Here is a 5,938-nt window from a genome sequence, read left to right as displayed (position 1 = left end):
GTGGTAGGATTGATGATTAAGCCAGTAGTGGTCCTCTGTTCTGGGGGCACGCTTAGAAGGATGCCAGACCCAGCCACTGCTAAGAATGGGACAGGCAGAAGCTCAGAATTGACCTGGGCCCAAGGCAGTAGGCAGGACTGTGGGGAGGGACCTTCTACAGCCCCAGACCTTCTATGAGGAGCAAAACAGAATTGGCAGAGGCCTGGGGACAGCCCCAGCACAACAGGCTATGCTAGGAACCCCAGGTTCCCTGAATGTAGGCTCATTTATTGAGTTAAAAAAAAAAAAAATCTATTATGTGCCCATAATGGTAAAACGAAATAATTTTAGCTGAATATATTGAGCATTTACTGTGTCCTAGAACTATGTTAAGCACTTGTGTGCATTAATCATGTGAGCAACTCCATAAAGGAGTTGCCATTTTTATTTCCATTTAACAAAGAACCGAGGCTCAGAGATATTAAGAAGTTTGCACAGGGTCACAGAGCTAACAAGAGTCAGAGGTTGTCTTCACATCTAGCTCTGTCTGGTCCCAGATATATGCTCTTAACTCAAGAATGTTTATGTAATTATATATATATATATATAAATATATATACATGTTTGTATCCTTTCTTTTAAAAATACATATGATGTAATATACTGTTCTTCCTTTTACTCTTCATTTAAAAACATGCATTGGAGTTCTTTCTATGTAAGCACATATAAATACCACATTCTTTTTAAAAAACTGAGTGGTATTCCATTGTGTAGATCTGTTGAATCATAATTTATTTAAACAAATATGAGAGTTCCAATTGCTATATTTGACAGTTCTTGGTATTACTCATCTCTTTAAGTTTAGCCGTTCTGGTGGGTGTGAAATCATACTTCATTGTGGTTTTAATATACAATTGCTTGATGACTAATGAAATTGAATACATTTCCATATGTCTATTGGCATTTTTCCATACTTTTGTGTGCCCATTCAGGAGTCTTTCCCATTTTTCTATTGTGGTGTATTATTTTTATTTGCTTGTAGTAGATCTTTATATATTCTAGATTCAAGTCTGTTGTTACTCACATATGTATATTGCAGAAGTTCTTCTCTCATCCTCTGACCTGTTTTTGATTCTCTTAATAGTATCTTTTGGAGAACAAGAGTTCTCAATTTTAATCAGGTTCAACTTAGCAGTTGTTTCCTTTAAAGTTAGTGCCTTTTGGGTCCTGTTTAAGAAATGATTCTTTACACCAAGATAATGAAGAAATTTCCCCATATTATCTTCTAGAAGTTTTATCGTTTTATGTTTTTATTTAAGTGTACAATCCACATATGTTTAATTTTTGTTGATGGTATAGAGGTCAAGATTCAACTTTTCCAAATGTTTATCGAATTGACCCAACACCAGGTTGATTAAAAGAACATTATTTTTCCCTGTGCTATACAAAGTTACCTGTGTTAGAAACCAAGGAGTCATATTGGATTGCCTGTTTCTGGACTCCATATTCTGTTCCATTAGTTTAATTACTGCCTTAATTATTTTGGCTTTCTACGTCTTTACACTGAGTAGCTCTTATTATTCCATCTGGTTCTTCTTCAAGAGATTCTTCACTTTTCTTGGCCCTTTGCATTTCTATATAAATTTAAAAATTGTCTTGCAAACTTCTCTGCTGAAATTTTGGTAGAGTCTATGAATATGGTATATCCCTCCATTTATTTAGGTGATCTTCAATTTCTCACAGTATTTTGTAGTTTTCTGCGAAAATTAGAGTTCTTGTACCTTCTTTGTTAAATTTATTTTCAGGTTTATTTTTTACCATACTATAATTGGAGTATTTTAAAATTTCCTTATCTACTTGCTCATTGGAATGTAAAACTACAACTACTTTTTGTGGGTTGATCGTGTATCCAGTGACTTTGCTAAATGTATGTATTTATTTATTTATTTATTTTTGCGGTACGCGGGCCTCTCACTGTTGTGGCCTCTCCCATTGCGGAACACAGGCTCCGGATGCGCAGGCTCAGCAGCCATGGCTCACGGGCCTAGCCGCTCCGTGGCATGTGGGATCTTCCCGGACCGGGGCACGAACCCGTGTCCCCTGCATTGGCAGGAGGACTCTCAACCACTGCGCCACCAGGGAAGCTCATTAAATGTATTTATTAATCCTAGCAGTTTGTCTATAAATTTTTGTGTATTTTTTGTTTAACACTATGTAATCTATGTGTTAATTTATGATCCTTATATCTTTCTTTCCAGTCCTTAAATATTTCATCTTTTGTTCTTGCTTAATTGCATTATAGTATCTCTAGCATTAGGTCTAATAGAAGCTGTGAAAATAAGGATTCTTGTCTTATTTCCAACTTTGGGGGAAAGTGTTTAGAATTTCATGGTTACATGTAATGTTGGTTGTAGATTTTTTGTACTTATAAATCAATAGTTTAAGAAGATTTCATTTGAATCCTAATTTGCTAAGAGTTTTTTAAAAATCATGAATGGGTGTTGAATTTATCAAATGATTTGTCTTTACCTATTAAAATAATCATGTGATTTTCTGCTTATTGTTTATGTGGTAAATTAAATTCATTGATTTTCTAATGTTAAATTCCTGTCCATTTGTAGAATAAATACATCTTGGTTGTGACATATTATTATTTTTATATATTGCTAGATTTGTATGAATTTTTTTTTTTTTTTTTTTTTTTTTTTTTGCGGTATGCGGGCCTCTCACTGTTGTGGCCTCTCCCGTTGCAGAGCACAGGCTCTGGACACGCAGGCTCAGCGGCCATGGCTCACGGGCCCAGCCGCTCTGTGATTTGTATGAATTTTTTTTTTAAATTTATTTATTTTATTTATTTATTTTTGGCCGCATTGCGTCTTCGTTGCTGTGCCAGGGCTTTCTCTAGTTGTGGCGAGCGGGGGCCACTCTTCGTTGTGGTGCGTGGGCTTCTCATTGCGGTGGCTTCTCTTGTTGCAGAGCACGGGCTCTAGGCGCACGGGCTTCAGTAGTTGTGGCACGCGGGCTCTAAAGCCCAGGCTCAGTAGTTGTGGCGCACGGGCTTAGTTGCTCCGTGGCATGTGGGATCCTCCCGGACCAGGCCTCGAACCCGTGTCCCCTGCTCTGGCAGGCGGACTCTTAACCACTGCGCCACCAGGGAAGTCCGATTTGTATGAATTTTGATTCTGTGTTTATAAGAGAGATTAACTTGTGACTTTCTTTCTTATAAAGACTGTCAGATTTTGTAATCAAAGGTTGTACTTGCTACATAGAGCAACATGTAGGGAAGTGTTTCCTATTTGCTGTTTTCTGGAAGAGTTTGGGTGTGACTGGCATTATTTCTCTTTAAATATTTGGAAGAGGTCACCAGTGCAGCTGTCTGGGCCTGAAGTTTTCTTTGAAGGAATATTTTTAGTTATGGATTTAATTTCTTTAAAATGCACAGTACAATTCATATTTCCTGTTTTGGGGGTGTTTTCTTAGATATTTATCCTTTTCACCTAAATATTTAAATTTATTGTCCAAAGGTTGTTCATTATTTCTACTTATTTTCTTTTTAATGCCTGGCAGATATGTAGTCATTTCCTTTTTTCATTCTTGATATTGATTTCTTGTACCTTCCCTTTGCCCCCCGTGATTAGTTTTCTTAGGGATTTATAAATTTTATTAAAGCTTTCAAGAAGCAAGCTTTGTTTTTGAACTTTGGTTCCCTTGAATTTTCTCTGTTCTACATTTGTTTTCTATTTTATTAATTTCTGTTCTTTATTATTTTCTTTCACTTTGAGCTTGATTTACTATTCTTTTCCTAACTTAAGATGGATGTTTAGATCCTTGTCTTTTGGCATTTCATCCTTTCTCGTGAGTACATTTAATAGTAAACATTTTCTTCTATTTACAGTTTTAACTGAATTTCATACATTTTGACATGCCATGTTTCACTGCCATTCAGCTCCAAATATTTTCTAATTTCCATTGTAACTTTTTCTTTCACTAGGTACTGTTTAGAAATGCCCTGCTTAATTTCTAAACATTTGAGAGATTTCTAGTTATTTTTGTTACTCATTTCTAGTTTACTTCCATTATAGTCAAAGGTTATACTCTGTGAAATTTTAATCTCTTAAAATTTGTTGATATTTGCTTTATGAACAGTAGTATATGGTTGATATTGGCAAATTTTCTATGTGCCCTTGAAAATAATGGTGTATGTAGTTTGGCATATAGTGTTTTATATATGTCAATTAGCTAAATTGTGCTACATAAGTTTAAATACTCTCTTTTTCTGGATTTTTGTCTACTTACTCTTTCAGTTATAAAGAGATGTATATTAAAACCTTTCCCACTATAATTGTGGATTCATTTAATTTTTTTCCTTTTAGGTTTGTCAATTCCTGAATTATGTATTTTGAATCTATGCCATTAGGTGCATACAAATTTAGACTTTTTCCAATTTTACTGATTGTTCACTCTTTTATCATTATTAAATATCCCACATTACCACTTATAATGTGTTGTCCCTAAAGTTTATTTTGTCTGGTATTACTATAGCTATCAGCTTTCTGATAGTGTTTGTATGGTGCATTTTCTTTTCTATCTTTTACTTTCATCCTTTCTATATCCATATATTGGGGGTATGCCTCTTACAAGAAGCATATAGTAACTGATTTTTTTTTGCTGTACACGGGCCTCTCACCATTGTGGCCTCTCCTGTTGTAGAGCACAGGCTCCGGACACGCAGGCTCAGCGGCCATGGCTCACGGGCCCAGCCACTCCGCGGCATGTGGGATCTTCCCAGACCGGGGCACGAACCTGCGTCCCCTGTATCGGCAGGCGGACTCTCAACCACTGCACCGCCAGGGAAGCCCCCAGTAATTGATTTTTAATCCCCATGATAACCTTTACCTTTTAATCCCCATGAGAACCTTTACCCCATGATAACCTTTACCTTTTATTTATTACCTTTACCTTTTAATAAGTTAAGGAATATTTAACTTATTTATTTTTAATATAATTGTTGATATGGGTTTAAATCTGTCATCCTAATGGCTTTTTTCTGTTGGTTTCAGCAGTTCTATGTTCCTTTCCCTATGTTTTCTTGCTTTCTTATAGATTCATCAAGTAGTTTAAATTTGTTCCCTTCTTTATTAGTTTGATGGCTTTTATATTCTTTTACTGTTTTTTAAATGGTTATCTTAGACATTACAGTAGGCATCCTTAATTTTTTAAACTCTAATAAATTATCTTTCATTTCTCAGTAATTCAAGGGCTTTAGGATACTTTAGCTTAATGTTTTTCTTGCCTTTTTTACTGTTTTCCTCATGTATCTTAATTGCATGTATATTCTTAAACCTCACATTGATGTCATTATTATTGTTGTTTCATACAGTCAGTATTCATTTAGATCTGTCTGTCTGTCTATATGTATGTACACTATATCCTTTCTAATTCTCTTTGTTTTGTTTTTTTTTCTGGAAATCCGTGCTTCCATTTAGAATTATTTTTCTTCTGCTTGAAGAACTTTCTTTAGTGTTTCATCTGATGTAGATCTGTTTAGTTTTTGATTATCTGAAAAAATGTCTGTATTTTGTCTTTACTGTGAAGGACATAAAGGATTTTTATGCTGGTATAACATTCTTAGCTGTCAGTTAGTACTTTGCATATATCATTCCACTATTTGAGAATTCTCCTCCTTGTTTCCATTGGGAAGCAGCAATCCTATTTCTCCTTGATAATCAGGATCAGGTAACCCAGTCTGTATAGTTAGTCCCCTTTGTTGCTTGCTGGTTTAATAGCATGAGGAGCTGTGGGAATCTTAACTCCCAGTGTCTCTGGTGGAATAATTTCTCCTTTTGTAATTACGAGCTTGAAACCAGCAGAGCTCCACTTTGTGCCATATTTAGACTCATACCCCTGAGTTATGCTGGGATCTGATCCTGGTAATGGGTCTTCAGGCAAGAGGGAGTGG

This window comes from Neophocaena asiaeorientalis, unplaced genomic scaffold (genome assembly GCF_003031525.2).
Source record: "Neophocaena asiaeorientalis asiaeorientalis breed wild unplaced genomic scaffold, Neophocaena_asiaeorientalis_V1.1 scaffold598, whole genome shotgun sequence".
Classification (NCBI taxonomy): domain Eukaryota; kingdom Metazoa; phylum Chordata; class Mammalia; order Artiodactyla; family Phocoenidae; genus Neophocaena; species Neophocaena asiaeorientalis.
This window is presented reverse-complemented; position numbering follows the sequence as displayed.